The sequence below is a fragment of the Pan paniscus genome, chromosome 18 (assembly GCF_029289425.2).
Source record: "Pan paniscus chromosome 18, NHGRI_mPanPan1-v2.0_pri, whole genome shotgun sequence".
Taxonomy (NCBI): Eukaryota; Metazoa; Chordata; class Mammalia; order Primates; family Hominidae; genus Pan; species Pan paniscus.
The window spans coordinates 81,866,562-81,884,984 of record NC_073267.2 but is presented as its reverse complement, the minus strand read 5'-3'; the positions used below and the strand labels follow the sequence as shown (position 1 = coordinate 81,884,984).

The following is an 18,423-nucleotide window of genomic DNA, read 5'->3' as shown; positions in this document are numbered from 1 at the left end:
ATGTTTGAACTAGTTTTAATCACAGTGACCTAGATTCTCATGCTCCCCAGGACCTCACTGTATCTCTTCCATGTGTGAGATCCATGGGAGGGCTGCACATGGGGAAGACTCACCGAGTGCAGAGCAGGAAGAATTTAGGTCAATTACCTTTTGAAGTGTGATCCCTTTAAACAGCTACTCAAGGTAGTATCTTGCTAACAGAGCTGTATATAATAAAAGTGACCTGTGCTGTTTCTTTAAATACTGCTTTTTGGTTGTAAGCGATCAAAGTATTAAATTTGTGTAAGAAAAAAAAAAAGATCAAGAGAAGTTTCATCGATGTTCTTTCTGGAATCTATTAAGAAGGATTAGGTATGTGGTTTACCTCTCTTAAAGTCTGGGCTTGAAAGTAGGTGCCTCCATTTCAGTGTCTTCCAGCTGAGCTTTTGTTTTCTCTGCCTGTAAGGTGAGGAGAGAAGTTGAGATGTCACCTCAGGACTTTTGATAATATATTAAAAAATAAAAAATCGTGAAGCAGGCGAATGTATGGGGAGGAGTATTTACTACGGATCCATTCCCCAAAGTTTGAAAAAAAAAAAAAGTATTGTATGTGTGAATGTGTGTTTCCTTTCATTAGCTCTCCAGGAAACAAGAATTTTTTTCTCAAACTGTAAAGAAAAATTTGTTAGTTTTTTTTAACCTTTAAAAAGTAGATACCATTTTGATATGTTTATTCTTTCATTCAATAATTATTTACTGGTACCTACTGTATGTCAGGCACTTTACACGTTCTTGGGAAGATAACAGTGACCTTGATCTGATGTCTGAGTTCGGGGGAAATAAATCATGCATCAGGCCGGGCGCAGTGTCTCACGCCTGTAATCCCAACACGTTGAGAGGCTGAGGCAGGTGAATTACGAGGTCAGGAGATTGAGACCATCCTGGCTAACATGGTGAAACCCCATCTCTACTAAAAATACAAAAAAAAAAAAAAAAATTGCTGGGCGTGGTGGCGGGCACCTGTAGTCCCAGTTGCTCAGGAGGCTCAGGCAGGAGAATCGTTTGAACCCGGGAGGCGGAGGTTGCACTGAGCCAAGATCACACCACTGCACTCCAGCCTGGGTGACACAGCGAGACTCCATCGCAAAAAAAAAAAAAAAAAAAAAAAAAAAAAGAAAGAAATCATGCATCAATCAATAGTTGTTGGAATCTTAGAAAGGAATGCTTAGAAAAATGGAGTAAATGGACATATTTAAAATGTAAACACCATTTTATTTTATTTTTAACATTTCAAAAATGCAGGATAATTTAAAAACCAACATCTTTGCCAATTCTACTCCTAAGCAAAAATCACTATGAGCAATTTGCTGTATGTCCTTTTGGATTTCTGTCTGTTTACAAACACATATACAAAACAATTTCTTAAGAACATGTGAGCAGAGTTAATCCTGATTTGTAACTTTTTCTTCTATTTAAGGGTGTTTCATGAGCATCTCTTCCAGTCAGTAAGTGTGCTGATTTACCCCATTCTTCCCAATGACTATGGAGTATTCCATCTATGGCTCCCCAATATTATCATGGATGGCAATATGGAATGGCAGGACAGTATTAACCAAAGGCAGAAGATAATTCTGCATTTCAGTTGTTGGTTTATAAATATTGTCCTATCCTGTCATAGAGAAGGCTACCAATCTTTCCTGACAAGTCATTGAACAAACAGTTTCATGATTTTTTTAAATGTATTTTTTAGCATGAATCAAAAAGTGTCTTTTAATTAGTAAAATACTTTCATTGCTTTTAGTTTTATGGTAGGGATTCAGAAAAAGCAAACAGACTCAAAGCAACATAATGAATATAGGGGAAACCTGTAGATTTTCAAAGAAAATGATATAAAAATTATAAACATTACTGAGAAAATTGATTGCATGGTTACAAAGTAATACACATTTGCTGCAAAAAATGAAAAATATGCAGACATGTAAATAGAGTATCAGTGTACAAATGGGTGGGTGGATTTTGGAAACATTTTTTAAAAAGAAAATAAAAATACCCTGAATCCTATGATTCAGAAATAACAACTTCCTCAACAACTTTTCTTCTAGTATATATGTGCACACACGTACACATTGAAAAAAGCCTGAAAGGAGATAGGTAGCTTGCACATTTATGTATGTCTGTATTGAACACTTTATTGGGTTTCCTTTATTATACAGTTTTCCTTTATTATACAGTGAGTCAACGAAAAACACACATTTTTTAATAAAGTAAAAAAAAGTGGGTTCATTTCAGGCCTACAAAGAATGACACCAAGGAAATGATAAGAACCTCTTTTCTTTATCTTTTTTTGAGATGAGAGTCGCACTCTCTTGTCCAGGATGGAGTGCACTGGCGCCATCTCGGCTCACTGCAACCTCTGCCTCCTGGGTTCAACTGATTCTCCTGCCTCAGCCTCCCGAGTAGCTGGGATCACAGGCACCTGCCACCATGCCCAGCTAATTTTTTGTATTTTTAGTAGAGACGGGGTTTCACCATGTTGGCCAGGCTGGTCTCGAACTCCTGACCTCGTGATTCACCCGCCTTGGCCTCCCAAAGTGATGGGATTACAGGCATGAGCCACCACGCCCGGCCAAGAGCCTCTTTTCTATCATTGCCTTTCTTCCAACAGGCTTATGGGTTATTAGAAAGTTTAAGATGGCTTTCAAAGATGAATTAGTTCCACATTGAATTTCAATAAATATCCAACAGTGAAAGCAAAGCACAAAATCCAGTAAGCCTGATGACTGTTATGAAATTCTGAACTGTAACCATCTAGAAATATAATCCAAGCTCAGAGTTATTTTGCATCCTCCAAGACTGCAAATGCCACGTACAGCATGGATCTTGTCTTTAGGCCTAGGAGGCTTTAAGAAGACAGGGGAGGAATGAGCTCCTTGCCTTCCCCTGCAGCTCCAGTGTCCATGCTGCCCAGCACCAGGGCTTCACTCACCCTGCTTGTGGGATGGCTAGAAGAGCTGACAGTCCCCTTGCTAGGTAACTAGAAGCATGTCACATCTAGCCTTTGTATACACAGAACCCCTGGTCATCTTCTCACAGCCCCACACACAACAGAGACCCTCACGGATATGAGACAAATAATATCCTGCATACTCTGATCCTTAACCATGACCCTCAATCACATAAACACCAGCCAGGTAGTTGAGGGGAGGGTTTCTTCCCATTGTTTGGTGAAAGGAGAAAGTCAGAGAGCAGAAGGAGAGATTCAGATTAATAATGTTTAAAATGAAAATCTCTAGAAGCTCATTACTGGGGCCATTGAGGAAAGAGCACAGCTTTGGAATCAATTGAGTCTTTCACTTATTCAGTCAACACTTAATGACCCCATACTATGTGCTATGCACAGTTCTAGTAGCTAAGGAACATCAAGAACAAAACAGACAAAAATCGATGTCTTGGTGGAGCATACATTCTAGCAAGAGGAGCAGACAATAAAAATAGCATTAGAGGGTGATAAATGCTACAGGAAAAGAAAACAGATTGGGGTAAGAATGATTGGGAGTGGGGAGTGGGTTGTAGGTTGTGGTTTTAAATAGGATGATCAGAAGTCTCACTAAGAAGGTGACATTGGAGCAAAGACCTGAGAAGGTGAGGGAATACATCATTTAGACATGTGGGGAAGGGGTTTCAGGCTGAAGGAACAGCCAGTGCAAAGGCCCTGAGGTGGGAGTAGGCTTGCAGGGTTGGAGGATAGTGAAGAAGAGTTAATAGGAATTGAGATCCAAGACATAAGGTGTATGGAGTGGGCATGCACGCAAGACCTTAAAAATTACAAGGACCTTAAACATTATACGGACCTTAGCTTTCCACTTAGGTTTGAATCCTTGTACCATCATTTGACAATAGTCACAGGTTGAGTGACTTTCTGAATTCTTATTTTGTTGTCTGTAATACGGTAATCTCATTAACTGGGCACAATTATTTTGAGGATTAAAATGGGATCATGTCTGTAAAATACCAAGTACAATGTCTGACATGTGGTATGTTTGCAACAAATGTTGTTTCCCATATTCCTCTAGGTCCAGTTGTGTGCATTTTATACCTATTTTATAAATGCACACATAAACATAGAAAGGTAATGTGACTGACCAGTAGCTACCCAGAGGTAGGAATCCAAGTAGCTTTTAACTCTGTAAATAAATAACAATTTTTTCCCAAAACAATAAATGCTGAAGTATCATCAATAAAACTAATAATTGTGGAAGGTGGATTGTTAGGGATTCAAGTTGACTAAGGAATGAAATCTTGGATATGGCGACCATTAGTGAGGACTGATATATTAGTAGAAATGTACAGGCAAATCTCATTATTTCCCATTTCCATTGAGTGTCTATTTCAAGGTTAGAAAAAAAAATGTTATCTATCCTTCTGGGGCACATCTGAACATTCAAACAATACCAGATAGAATGGTCAGCTTGCAAACTTTTGAAAACACCATTGCCTGCAGGGTTGAAAAGGCCTCTGTTAGATATCAATCTGCTCTGCGTTAACTTTTTTTATATGATGGCAGCAGTTTTTCTCTTATGTGGTGGTATCATTAGAGTTTCACTTAAGTTCACAAAAATCATTTTCTGGCTAAGTTTCCACTCAAACCCAGTTGCTATAGAAGTTGGACATCAGTGGGGGAGGCAATTAGTTAGCTAGTTATTATGACTTACTTAGTACATTTTTAGCAGAAGGAAAAATGACAAAAACCTAAAATAATTCTATACAAATACATGAGTGACTCTTTTTACCCAGAGCTCATTAGTACAGTGGACAGTATTTCAAAGAAGCCACCAATACCTATAACACCCTCTCCTGTTGTATGATTATGCAGTTGTCATCAGCTGATAGGGCCAACAGGAACCATTTTAACAAAAATTATTGGGTACTTACTGTTGGAGGGCTTGAAACTACGGGAAGAACCGAAGATGGATTCTTCTCCGTAGGTAAATAGCAACGGTACATAAGTTCTTGCCAAGACAATTAGTTATACCACCTTCGGATATTCTGGTGGTCAAATGCCCTTTTAGAAGCTTTAAAAAATATTTGCCAGGGAATTTCTCCAGGGGAACACCTGTCTCGACTATCTTACAAAATATTCTCTGCTCTTAAGCACTAATGAATTATTTGGCCTCTAACTCTAGTCTGGAGTTTACCAAAAATCTGCACTACCTCTGTTTAATTGGATAAGGGGTTTTCCTGACAAATGTGTCTTAAGATTTTTATACCCTTTATTAAATGCCCAATAAACATTCATTGAAAGAATAGAAAAAAGTCTCACTTCCATTTCTTTCTACTTGCCCTGTTACAAATCAAAAATTGGCCACACACACACATAGATTTACTTATTATATGTATATACTAAATTATATGTGTAAATGTAGATGTATATACCAATTATATGTGTATACCAAAGTATACATAGATATATGATGAAGTGTGACTATGTTTTTTTTTTAACATACCAGAATTTTTAGCTCCAAATGAGAGTTGCCCTTTCTGAAGTCATGAGATGACCCATTTATTTCACGGATACAAGTGAAAATTTTGGGAACTCTTCTCTGGACAGTTCTCTCATCACCTCTTGCCTTTATTGTGAATATTATCATTGGTGGCAAATATTTACCACTTCAAAGTAGATTTCTAAAAATAGCTAAATGTCATTTGGGATCAAACTTCTAAAATAAGTAAGTCAACAAGCTGGATAATATTATTTGTTACTTAAAAATATTGGCTAGGACCATAAACTAATGAGTTAATACTATTTATAAGTATTGTTTACAACCTGCTTTAAAAAATAAAACAGCTTTATTGAAAATTAATTCACATACCATCTAATCCACCCATTTAAAGTGTACAATTCAATGGTTTTTAGTATAGGCACAGATATGCGCAACCATTACTACAGGCAACTTAAAAATATTTTCATCACCATAGAAAGAAACCCTACATCCTTTAGCCATTATGTCCCTACTTTTCACAACCTCCTCTTTCCTCAACCCGGCCCTAAGCAACCACTAATCTACTTTCTATAGATTTGCCTATTCTAGATATTTCATATAAACAGAACTATATAATAGGTGGTACTTTGTGACTGACTTCTTAGCAGAATGGTTTCAAGGTACATTAATTTTGTAGCATGTAGCAATCCTTTTAAAATCATTTCATTGTATGTACGTACCACATTTTGTTCATCCATTCATCTGTTGAAGGGCATACAGGTTGCTCCAAATGTCTTTTGGTTATTGTGAATAGTTCTGATATGAACATTCATTTACAAGTCCTTGTTTGAGCACCTGTTTTCCATACTTTCGTGCATATACCTAACAGTGGAATTGCTGCGGCGTATGGTGATTCTATATTCACCTTTTTAAAGAACCACCAAACTGTTTTTCACAGCAGCTATACCATTTTACATTACACCAGCAATGTATGAGGGTTCTAATTTCTCCATATCTTCACAAACACCTATTATTTTTCATTTAAAAAATGTGGGCATCCTACTGGATGTAAAGTGGTATTTCATGGTTTTGACTTGCATTTCCCTAATGATTAATGATGTTAAGCATGTTTTCATGTGCTCGTTGGCCATTTGTATATCCTTTTTGTTATTAAAAGATTTCATAAAATTTTAATTGAGAAGGAGTTTTGCCATGTTGCCCAGGCTGGTCTCAAACTCCTAGGCTCAAGTAATCCACCCACCTTGGCCTCCCAAAGTGCTGTGATTACAGGCATGAGCCACAGCGCCCAGCCCCATTTGTAGATTGTCTTTGGAAAAAATGTCTGTTCAAGTCCTTTGCCTACTTTAAGATTTTTAATGGGCACTTCCAGAAGAGGAGACCCAAATGTTTTCAACAGGAGCAGCCATATTGGAACAAATGCCTAGCCTCCTGGCATCACTAGGTATTAAACTGTAATACTTCTTTGACCATAAGAGTAAAGAACAAGCAATCACATTAGTTTAAGGTGATTATTTGTCCTGCACTAAGTAATACCACATCCATGGGTTTTTACAACAAATATCTACTCGTGTATTGCAAACTCATAGGCCATACGTGTTTTGTATACCATAAGACTTACTAAATAACTTTAGAGGATACAGAATTTCCTTGAAGAAGGGACTTAGAGGCAGTGATCCAGTTGGCAGGAGGAATACCCTGAAGCTGTGCTTGCATAGCAATTATGTATGACTGAGAACACATGATTCATGTACAACAAAGAATAGCAGAAAGTTGATGGAGGTCATGGGGACCTAAAGCCTCCCCTTTTCCCAGCCCCTGGTTTGATAATTCCACTGCATCTACAACCCACTGAGAATCTGAGAAGATACAATCAGAGAAGGAAGAATGCATTCTCTGATCTGCCAATGCCTAGTCATATATAGGTCAAATATAGGTTCTTGACTCCTGCCTGCCTCTGCTTCAAGCTTGGATATGTACAAGCAAGTTGATTTATGGATATGTGAAAAGATGCATGGATTAGTGGTGGGACAGGTCAACAGGCAGGGAGGTGGATGGTAGACAGTGGCATCAGGTGGACATCTTGATGGAAGGGAATGGGCTGATGATGGGTAAAAGTACGGATGGGTGGCAGACAGGGCTTCTACTTAGTGCAGCAACCCAGGCTGCTAGCAAATAGTAATCCAGTATAACTCTTAATAGTCAGAGAGATTAGTCAGCTGAGTCCAAAACCAGATTCTGGTGGAGTCCTTTTAAAACATTCCATTTCATCTACTCTGGCACCTCTAAAAGTTAAGAATTGCCTCACTGGGTCCAAGTGGCTCTGACTAATTTTTCCCATCTAGCTCTCTCCGGATCTTTGGTATGGATCAATAGCTCATGAGAAAAAAAATGAGCAAGGGGATTGCATGCCTTACTGGTAATCAATTACCCAAAGGCTTTAAACTAGGGATACAAAATGGTGGCAGCTTTTCCCAGGGCTATCCAATGAAGCAATGACAATCTGTGAGAACAGAATGAAAACACAAACTGAAAGAAGAGGGAGTTTGTGAACAGGCTTAGGGATTTTCCCACCCCTCTCTAGGGTCTGCTGTTAGAAAACAAAATCATAATTACGCAATAAAATTCCTTCCATGCCTTTCTCTTGCTCAGAATTAAAAACCATCTACTGAAGACTTTCTCACTTCAAAACCCAGTCAGGTGCTTTCTACTATCAAGGAAGATGCCTGAAGAATAAATTGCTCTTATCAGAAATAAAGCATTTTAGTTCTGCCACAGCAGTGAGATCTGTGTTTGTAAGTCTCTCCAAAGGCAACTCCATTTTTGCTGCTCTCCTCTCATTTTCTTTCGATGCATAAAACCTGTAGACTGGAGCACTATGATTGCATTCTGCTACGGAGCAGTGTAATTGTAAATATTCATTGGAATTCAAGCTAGCTTTCCCAGGTCTCTCCTAGGGCTGTGCAGCTATGCAAACAGCAGTGGTGCCGCATTAGCTCACAGCCCGGAGGCCGCCTATTTCCCCACAGCCCCTAGGACCCTTTCTGTAGAGGGAGCACATGCAGAGAAACTGGCCCTTAAACACCATTTCAATCTACCATTTCACTTGTTTTTCCTTTTCTCCCCATGACTGCTGATCCTCAGTAATTCTGTCTGTCAGTCCCAAATATGCATTAGAAAGAGAATCGTGTCCTTGACTAAAAGCCTATAGTCTGAATGCTCTTGCTGTGTATGTGCTCAATCTATTTAGGAGATTAAACAGATTCCAGCCATTCCATGAACACACACACACACACACACACACACACGCACACACACACACACACACAGAGGAATATACATATGCAGCAACTCCAGATGAAAAACTAGGATAGTTACCTACTGTAAAGTACAACAGCATTATTCCTCTTGAACAATAATGCTGTGAGCTAGCATAGCATTTAGTTATTCTTTTTTCGAACTTGAAACCTGCAGGAATAAAAAATAAATTAATGTAGGATTGGGAATACCATATTAATTATGATGACCCTACAATAAGGAGTTATTTACATATTTAAAACATAAAAATTAGCCCTGAAGGAACCTGTGTTTGACTATGCTTATTTAATCTCAGGATACTACCTGCAAGGCTGAAGTTGAAGGTCCAAGCCAGACTCCCTGGACCACTCTTTGATATATCTTCTGAATGCTAGATGATTAGATTCCAACAGAATTCAGGGCACCTGCAATATTAACTTCAAAATAATCCAAGGAAGAAATCGATGCATAGAAAAATGACCTATAGAAACCAATTTATAGAGTTTCAAAAAAAGGAGAAAGAGATATGTTTTTAATGTTGAAACATTTCAATGAAAAGTAAGTCCAGATTGAAATTATTTGGGCCTGGCCAACATTTAGATTTAATGATGAAAGTGAAAAATTACTTTAAGTGACAAAAATATAGGAATGCTCAAAATTTCATATCTAAAAGGAAATTTATTTTAATTTGATTTAACCAGGTAAGTTCATGAGTAAAAGGCACTCTGCTAGGCATGGGGTGGGGGAGGGAATACAAAGATGAGTGATATATGTGTCCTATGTCTGGAAGGGTTTAGAATTTAGCAGCACAAAGAAGATATATAGAAATAGCTATGCTATAAAAGGGGCAAAATACTGTGTTATCTCAGAGGATTATAAGCAACTTCTTGGGAGAGGTCAAAATCAACCAAACTCTGGAGCAGTGGAAGGATTTTAACCTATGGAACTGGGTGGAGGGAGAAGTCTCTGCAGAGAAGTGTTATGGGTTGAATTGTGTCCCCCGGAAAGATATGTTGAAGTTCTAACCACCAGAATCTGTAAGTGTGTCTTAGTCACACTCTGTAAGTGCACTTATAAGATGATACCATGGCCGGAGTGGCTTATAAACATCAGAAATTTATTTCTCACAATTCTAGAGGCTGGAAGTCCAAGATCAGGATACCAGCATAATCAAGTTCTGGTGAGGGCATTCTTCTGAGTTGCAGACTACCATCTTCTCACATCCTCACAAGCGGAAAGAGGACAAGGAGCTCTCTGGGGTGTCTTTGATGAGGACACTAATTCCATCATGAGGGCTCTACTCTCATGATCTAATTACCTCCCCAAAGCTCCACTTCCTAATACTATTGCACTGGGGGTTAGAATTTCAACCTAAAAATTTTGATGAGGACACAAACATTCAGTGCATACAGAGTGTGACCTCCTTTGGGAATTGGGTTTGCAGATATAATCAAGTTAAGATGAACTCATCTGGATTAGAGCTGGCGTCTTTATAAAAAAAGGGAAATTTGGACACAAATATCCAGGAGAGAAGGCCATGACAAGATAGAGGCAGAGACTGGAGTGATGCATCCACAAGCCAAGGAGCACCTAGGGCTGCAGCAACACCAGAAGTTAGAAGAGGCAAGGAAGGGTTCTTCCCCTAGGGCCTTCAAAGAGAAGATGGCTCTGCTGACACCTTGATTTTGGACTTCCAGCCTCCAGAACTGGGCAAGGCTACATTTCTGTTGCTTTAAAGCACCCAATTTGTAGTGCTTTGTTATGGCAGCCTTAGGAAACTAATGCGAGAGGGAAAAAGATGAGGCCTAGAGGTAGGAAGTGTGGGACTTATTCTGAAAGGTGAAGTTTGGATTGGCTGGAGAGCAGTATGTGTAAAGACCAATTATAGAGATTATGTCTGGGAAAAAAAGGAGCCCAGATGGTGGCATTTGGGGCTTTTATCTGTAGCACATAAAGCACTATTAGGAGAGAGAGTCATGGAAGATTCAGGACATGCTGGAAGAATAGATTGGAAGAAATGGGAGCAGGTAGCAGGTTGCAGTGAAATTTGAGACGAGAGGTGACATGCTGGACGGTGGCAGTGCTCACGGAAAGTAAGTGTTAGATTTGACAGGGGTGGAGGTAGAGTTGATAGAACCTGGAGACTAATTAGGTGAAGAAGGCACAAAAATAATTTTTGAGGCTGGGAGATGGGAAACAGGAAACCCAGGGGGTAGAGTTGGTTTGGAAGAATGTGTTGAGGAGAAAAGTCTAGTTTTTAGTAAATGTTTATGTCCAGCAGAATGCTGGAAATGTGAACTTGCAGTATTTGTTGGGATAGAAATATAGATCTGGGAGCCAGCTGCACTGAGGACATAGTCAATGGCCTGGAAATGGTTGCAATCATCACAAGAGTTGAGTGATCATAAATGGAAGAGTTGAACACTGGGGGAGCACCTCCATTTAGAGGTTGATAGAAGGATGAGGCAAATATAAATTAGAGTTCCAAGAGGGTAGCCAAGATCAATCCGAGTCAAAGAAGCCAAGGATGTGTTTTATGAAGGAGAGGGTGATCAATGACAGAAAATGCTGCAGAGAGATTGAGGAGGACAAGGACTCAGGAGAAGTCATCAGATATAGGGATTAGAATGTCAATAGTAATTTAGGAGAGGACAGTTTCAAATTAATGGTATGAGAGGTCACTTTAAAAGGGTTTAGAAATGATTAAGAGTGAGAGAGGCTAATATTCATGGATTATTCTTTTGGCAGGTTTGGTAATGAAAAGAAGGATAAAGATGAGCTTTTTGTTGTTCTTGTCATTTTATGGTAGAAAAATATTTAAGTATATTAATATGTAAAAGAGAAGAAACCAGAAATTTGGGAGACGTGTAAAAAACAAAACAGAATGGAATAACTGATGGAACAGGGCTCTGGAAGGAGAAGAGATGGATTTCGACTAAGGAGCAAATTAGCTTTGGAGTTTGCAGATGGGGCAGTTTCCTTTCTGGCACAGGCAAGGAAATAATAGGAGGGGTTGTAAATCACTTGGATGTGGAAGGGGGAAATTGAAGTTCATCTTAGAAAGTCTCATCTCAATAAAGCAGAAAGCAGGTCAACTTGGGAGAGAGATGTATGGGTGAGTGGGCTGCAAGCTTGAGGGATGGGAAAGATGATATCTTTGGGGAATATGATTGAGAGTAAATAAAAGAATTGCTAACAGGCCTAATTGAGGTGGTAGCAATAGTGCTAATTGACATATTTAATTTTAATTGACAAGACATAACTTTCTACAACAAGGTCTGCCAGCTTAGGAGAAGCATGCAGGTGGAAAAGCGGATGATGAAGAGAGTCCAGTGTTGGTTTTAGGCCTAATTTTCTCCTTAATCCAAATCCATCTCTCTTCCTTCCAGAGGAAGCTCATAATACAAGGGATCCCAGGGCATAGAAAAGGCTAGGTTAGAACAGGCATTTGAAAGGCTTCTTGGGTGAATGTCAATTCCTTGTCCTTCAAAGTAGCCTAAAAGTAGCGAAAGAATAAAGAATAAAGAAAAAATTGTAGGTAAAGGATAAAAATCATGTTCCTTTCTTCCTTCTTTCTTTTAATTTATTCATTCAGCATATAAATAACTTGCCAAATGCCCCTCCATGCCATGGCATGGGAAAGGAAGGCTGCGCATCAGGTCTGTAAGATTAGGTTGCTTACTCTTCAGTGTGTGAAATAACAAGAACAGTACACACTCAGCTTGCACTGTCTACCAGGAATTGCTGTAAGTGCCTGTCCACATATTAACCATATTAACTTAGTACTATAACCTTCAAAAGTAGGAACAATTATTTTGCTAATGATGGTACTGAACTTCAGGGAAGTTAAGTGACTTGTCAAGGTCACATAGCTAGTTGCCAGCATAGCTGGGGTTTTAGTAAGTCTGGTTCCAGGGTCTGTTCTCTTAATCACTATACTATATGAACTAAAAAGTTTTGAAATGGGTTATAAGTAGGATGATTACATATTCTTTTTTTTTTTTTTTTTTTGAGATGGAGTCTTGCTCTGTCACCCAGGTGAGAGTGCAATGGCGTGATCTGGGCTCACTGCAACCTCTGTCTCCTGGGTTCAAGTGATTCTCCTGCCTCAGCCTTCTGAGTAGCTGGGATTACAGGCATATGCCACCACACGTGGCTAATTTTTTGTATTTTTAGTAGATATGGGGTTTCGCAATGTTGGCCAGGCTGGTCTCGAACTCCTGACCTCAGGTGATCCACCCGCCTTGGCCTACCGAAATACTGGGGTTACAGGCGTGAGCCACTGCACCCAGCCAATGATTACATATTCTAATCATTCTGGGATGGTCCAGTTTATGCCTGTTGTCCCAGGAAAAGTATTCATTGTATGCTCTTTCAATAAAAAGTCTGAAGGAGAAATTACATGGTTACTTTAGTTATAAGAGAAACCGATCAACCACAGGGCTTTTCTTCAAATTCTTCAATGTTGGCTCATGTGATGTATAGAGACTAAGAACTGTAAGGCATTTAAGAAAAATAAATGAAATGGCTCTGCCTTTCTATGACACACTACCTCAAGACCCACAAGAGCCAGCTTCTTTGATCCCCTTGGTCAGATCACAGCCCCTTCCCCAACCCTAGTGGCCTCCATACTTCAACTTCACCCTTACTGGTTTTAATGAAAGGAGAAACACAGAAAGGCACATTCTCTAAGCTACCACCAAGTGGAGTTCTGCACACCTATTCTTTAAGCAGTGTTGGAAATTGAACACACAAAACCCTACAGCAAATCTGTGCACCCATCTCTCTCTTCCTCATCTCCTTTCCTTATCTCTACTCTCAGGCCAGCACTCCACTGTTCATGCCAAACGTCAGGCACAATAACCACATGTCATATAGATGTACAGCCTCAGCCAAAGCTGTTATAGGGCTAACGCCAGACCTTTTGCAGCAATTCTGGCTGTTTTGTGGCTGTTGGTAATGTCTTCATTTCCTGAACTCCTTCTCCTTATTGTTTTTAGGCTCCAGTGAGAAGCAGGGAAATTGGTACTAGCAACGTGGCTCTGGTACCCTACAAGAAAGTGTTGTGCTCTTGTTGTCGCCATATTAGCTTCCTCGGAAGATTTAAAGATGTACACTCAACTCCCTATGGATGATTTTAAAAATGTATCACTAATGGTCACTGATGACAGGCACTTATACATTGGGATTTGGCTCTTACTCTAATGATACTATTTTAAATGCTGCAACGTGCGAAAATGATGGTAATGCCTAGGCCAGAGTAAGCAGAAAATCAGCTCAGCAAACTGAACAGAAGACATTCATCCAGGGCTTCAATATCCTGTCAAGTGACCACTGTTTTGTATGGCTTTATTATTCTCTGAGGTTTTAATATGCTGGTCCACAGAATTCTCTTATTATTTCCTTGACTGCTTTTCTATTGTCTCCTCTGTCTGTCCTGGATCCTCTGTTTTTCCTTCCTCTGAACTCAGTCTTGCAGTGAGTTTATGCATTCATAGTGATTTCAACTACAATTTATATTACAAACAATTCCAAATACACATCTGAGCTGCCTGATGGGCATTTTACTCTTTCTCTCTTCCTTCCTTGGTAAGCTCGTCCTCTAATATGATTTCAATAGTGGCTAACATTTATCATGTCTCAGGCATGGAGTTAATGCTTGGAACCCTACAAGCAGGGGCGCTTACTATTATCATCTTTGTCCTCCAGAGAAGGATCTAGTAAGTGGTAGAACTGAGATTTGACCCCAGACAGATTTGCTTCAGAACCTGTGCTCTTAACCACCACATTATGATGCCTCCTCACATTCAGACACTTGCTCTCTACCTCCTGACTAGACTATCCCAATAGCTCCTTAGTGCTCCATCCGGCACCAAGCAGAGCTCAATACCATTTTTCACATGGAAGGTTTACCATGTTCCCTATTGATCACATTTAAAGTCCTCTGTTGCACCTCCAAAGTTTTCCACTGACTTCTCTGTCACCCAAGCCCATCTAGACTGCGCATTCCTGTCATGGATATTTGTGTGTCATGCAAAATGTGTGTCACACTTCCTTAGGGTACTTCCTCTACCTAAAACACTCTTCCTATCTACTCTATAGGAAACCTTTTACCTCTTGTTTTAGGATTTACCTCTTTTAGAAAACCTCCAACTAACTATAAGTGCAAGGGTAAATGACATATAGTTAGTGATGTTGTCTTCGATTTCTTTCTATTTCCTACAGAGTCTAGTAATATTTATCATCCATTGGATATGCAATAAAGATTGTTAATGTGCTGACATAACCATTCTAACCAACACTAGAAAGAAACCCACACATGGCTGAGAGGCACAACTTAATAATGACTAGAGGCCAAAGTGTATGTTTTCACCTACAGTCGGGTAAGAGGAGGAATAGAACTTCTGTATTGTTTCTAAGCCTGTTTGCTTTCAAATCCATTCCCCACTTTCCCCTGTTCTGCTCTGTGTGGCTGGGATCGGATCCCCCGAAGGCTGCATTTCTAGGCTCACAAGTCAATTGGCTTCCAGATAGGTTCAGGCAATGGAAGGAGCTGAAGGGAGAATGGAGTGAGGGAGGGAGAAATTAGGCACATCTCTGCCTCCCACTCTGTTTTGGGATAGGGCTCCAGCCCCAGCTGTGTCTCCTCTGTAGCTCCAGCTCTCTTACACAGGCCTTCTTCCATGATTCCAGTTTCTATGACATGACCCTGGGCTCTGGGCTCTGGTAACGCCACTTCCTCGCTTTGTCTCTGCAGCCTAGTGAGGGTAGTGGTTTCCTGCTGTTGTTAACCTCACCACTCCCATTGGCTTCTCAGGGTCTCCCTGTAATTCCCTGCATTAAATTCCCTCTGTTGTAAATTTGTGAACTGCTGTTTTCCTGTGAAACCCTGAAAGAACAAGCAACCTTTTATTATTATTGTTGTTGTTATTATTATCCCAATAGAATCATAGACAAACTTCCGCTAAAACAAAATCCCTGTCAAGCTATGATCGCTTTCTGACCTCCAGCTGTCTGACTAGGAGGTGAGATCCAGCCACAAGCAGAAAGTTTACAGATAAAGAGATGAACCTGACATGGCTATAACAATGGCATTAACCCTCTAAGAGGACTGACATGGCATGTTTCAAACTTACGAATCTTCAACTCTTGAGGTTCTCCAGTATAAAGATGAATTGAATAATACCATAAATACAATAGCTTGCTAAGTAAAAAAAAGAAAATGGAGAAATTATTTTGTACTTTCACAGGTAGATGAGACTAAGTCAACCTACAGATTCTGAACTTATTTTACTATTTTATTGGTTTATTTAAAGGGACTAGTTTAATATTTAACATCAAGTGGGTAGGTTCACATTACTAAAGGAAATGGTGTCGACACTTTTAGCCTCAACATAAATTCCAAGATAAAATGAGCCATAAATCCACCCTGTGACAATCCAATTAGAACCATGTGGTGAGCAAACAGGATAGGCATCATCTGTGTTTGAGGGCATCCTAGCTCTGCCATTCACCCAGAGCATCCACCTGCCCTGTCCCCAACTCTTTTCAATGGCGTTCTCTTGAGAGATCTTTGGAAGTATTTTTAGATAAGATTCTGCAGTTCCTGTCTGGACATAACTTCTTTGATATGGAATAAAATAATAATCAACGGAACCACCTGTACATTTGGCCACCTAATAAATATTCATAGATAGTACCCTCTGTGCCTACATACCTAAAATGAGGAAAACTATCTATGGAAGACACTACTGATTGATTAGCCCAAAGCCATTCCTAATCCCTTGTCTTTTGCAGCCTTCCCACATAGAGGCTGGGGTGGTAAATACTTGCCTTCCCAGCCGCATGGGCAGTGAGGGTGGCTTTGGTACTCATCTGACTGTGAGGTGTAAGCAGATGTCTGCCAGAGGGGTGGGATGGGACTTCTGGGGAAGCTGCTCATTTCTAGGTAGAAAGATATAGGCACAGAGGGCATGATTTTTCTCGCTTCTTCACCTTTTTTCCTTCTTTGGGCACACAAATCATGGTTGATGCCATAGCACTCATCTTGTAACCAATATGAAGAAAAAGTCAAGAATCTCAGCATCTTTGGCTCTGACATCATAGATGGAAAAGGCTTGGTTCTTTGATGACATTTTTGAGTATTGAATCAATGCCACCTAGACTTATTTGAGGGAAATAGAGCCTATTTGTTTAGCTTACTCTTTTTTTTTTTTTTTTTTTTTGAGAGATTGGGTCTCACTCTGTCACCCACGCTGGAGTGCAGTGGCACAATCATAGCTCATTGTGACCTCAACCTCCTAGTGATCCTCCCACCTCGCTAGGCTATAGCTGGGTGTGGTGGTGTGTACCTAGAGTCCTAGCTACTCGGGAGGCTGAGGAGGGAAGATCACTAGGAGATCAAGTGCTCATTTCTAGGTAGAAAGATATAGACACTATATCATTGATTCAGCTCATTAGCACTTGACGTTCTAGTGATCCTCCCGCCTCAGCCTCCCGAGTAGATAGGACTACAGGTACACACCACCACCCCCAGCTGTTGCCTGCTATTGTTGTTTCTATTCCTTGCAGCCGAATGGAGTCCTACCTAGTTGAAAAGACAAATTTATACTTATTACAAATGTGTCACATTCTATTATAATTGCTGGCTCTAGATGTAGTTTATAATAAACTCTTGATTGTGGTCTATGCTTTTATACAGATTTCTCATTTCTTATCTCTGCTCAAGGTTGATTTTTTTTTTTTTTTTGAGACAGAGTCTTGCTCTGTCATGCAGGCTGGAGTGCAGCGGCACAATCTTGGCTCACTGCAACCTCCACCTCCCAGGTTCAAGCAATTCTCCTGCCTCAGTCTCCCAAGCAACTGGGACTACAGGCATGTGCCACCATGCCCGGATAATTTTTTGTATTTCTTTTTTTTTTTTTTGAGACGGAGTCTTGCCCTGTCGCCCAGAGTGGAACGCAGTGGCGCAATCTCAGCTCACTGCAAGCTCCACCTCTTGGGTTCAAGCCATTCTCCTGCCTCAGCCTCCTGAGTAGCTGGGACTACAGGTGCCCACCACCATGCCCAGCTATTTTTTTTTGTATTTTTAGTAGAGATGGGGTTTCACCGTGTTAGCCAGGATGGTTTCGATCTCCTGACCTCATGATCCACCTGCCTCGGCCCCTCAAAGTGTTGGGATTACAGGCGTGAGCCACCGTGCCTGGCCAATTTTTTGTATTTTTAGTAGAGACAGGGTTTCACCGTGTTAGCCAGGATAGTCTTGATCTCCTGACCTTGTGATCTGCCCACCTCGGCCTCCTAGAGTGCTGGGATTACAGGCGTGAGCCACCGCACACGGCCGGTTGATGATCTTAATACAGGTGAGTAGACTTTTTCTATAAAGGGTCAGATAGTAAATATTTTAGATTTCATGGGCCAGTCTCTGTCACAATTACTCAACTCTGCTATTGTAGTGTGCAAGCAGCCACAGATAATATGTAAATGGTGGGTGTGGCTGGGTTCCAGGAAAACTTTATGTATGAAGAAAGGCAGTTGGTCCATGTGCTATAGCTTGCCAACCCCTGATCTTAGTCAAGCCCACCTTAGAAAGTGAAAATAGCTCCAAATTCCTACAGGTCCTGGGCTTCCACCTAGATCTGACAGTGTC

General features: G+C 40.3%; 1 protein-coding gene across 1 annotated transcript in view; it reads right to left on the bottom strand.

Annotated features, from left to right (window-relative positions):
- PMFBP1 (polyamine modulated factor 1 binding protein 1) overlaps positions 1–18,423 on the bottom strand; it is a 165,867-nt gene that overhangs the window by 129,816 nt on the left and 17,628 nt on the right. The window contains exon 2 of the mRNA XM_063597724.1: positions 365–438. The gene's annotated coding sequence lies outside the window, so the exon portion shown is untranslated. The remainder of the gene's footprint in view (positions 1–364; positions 439–18,423) is intronic.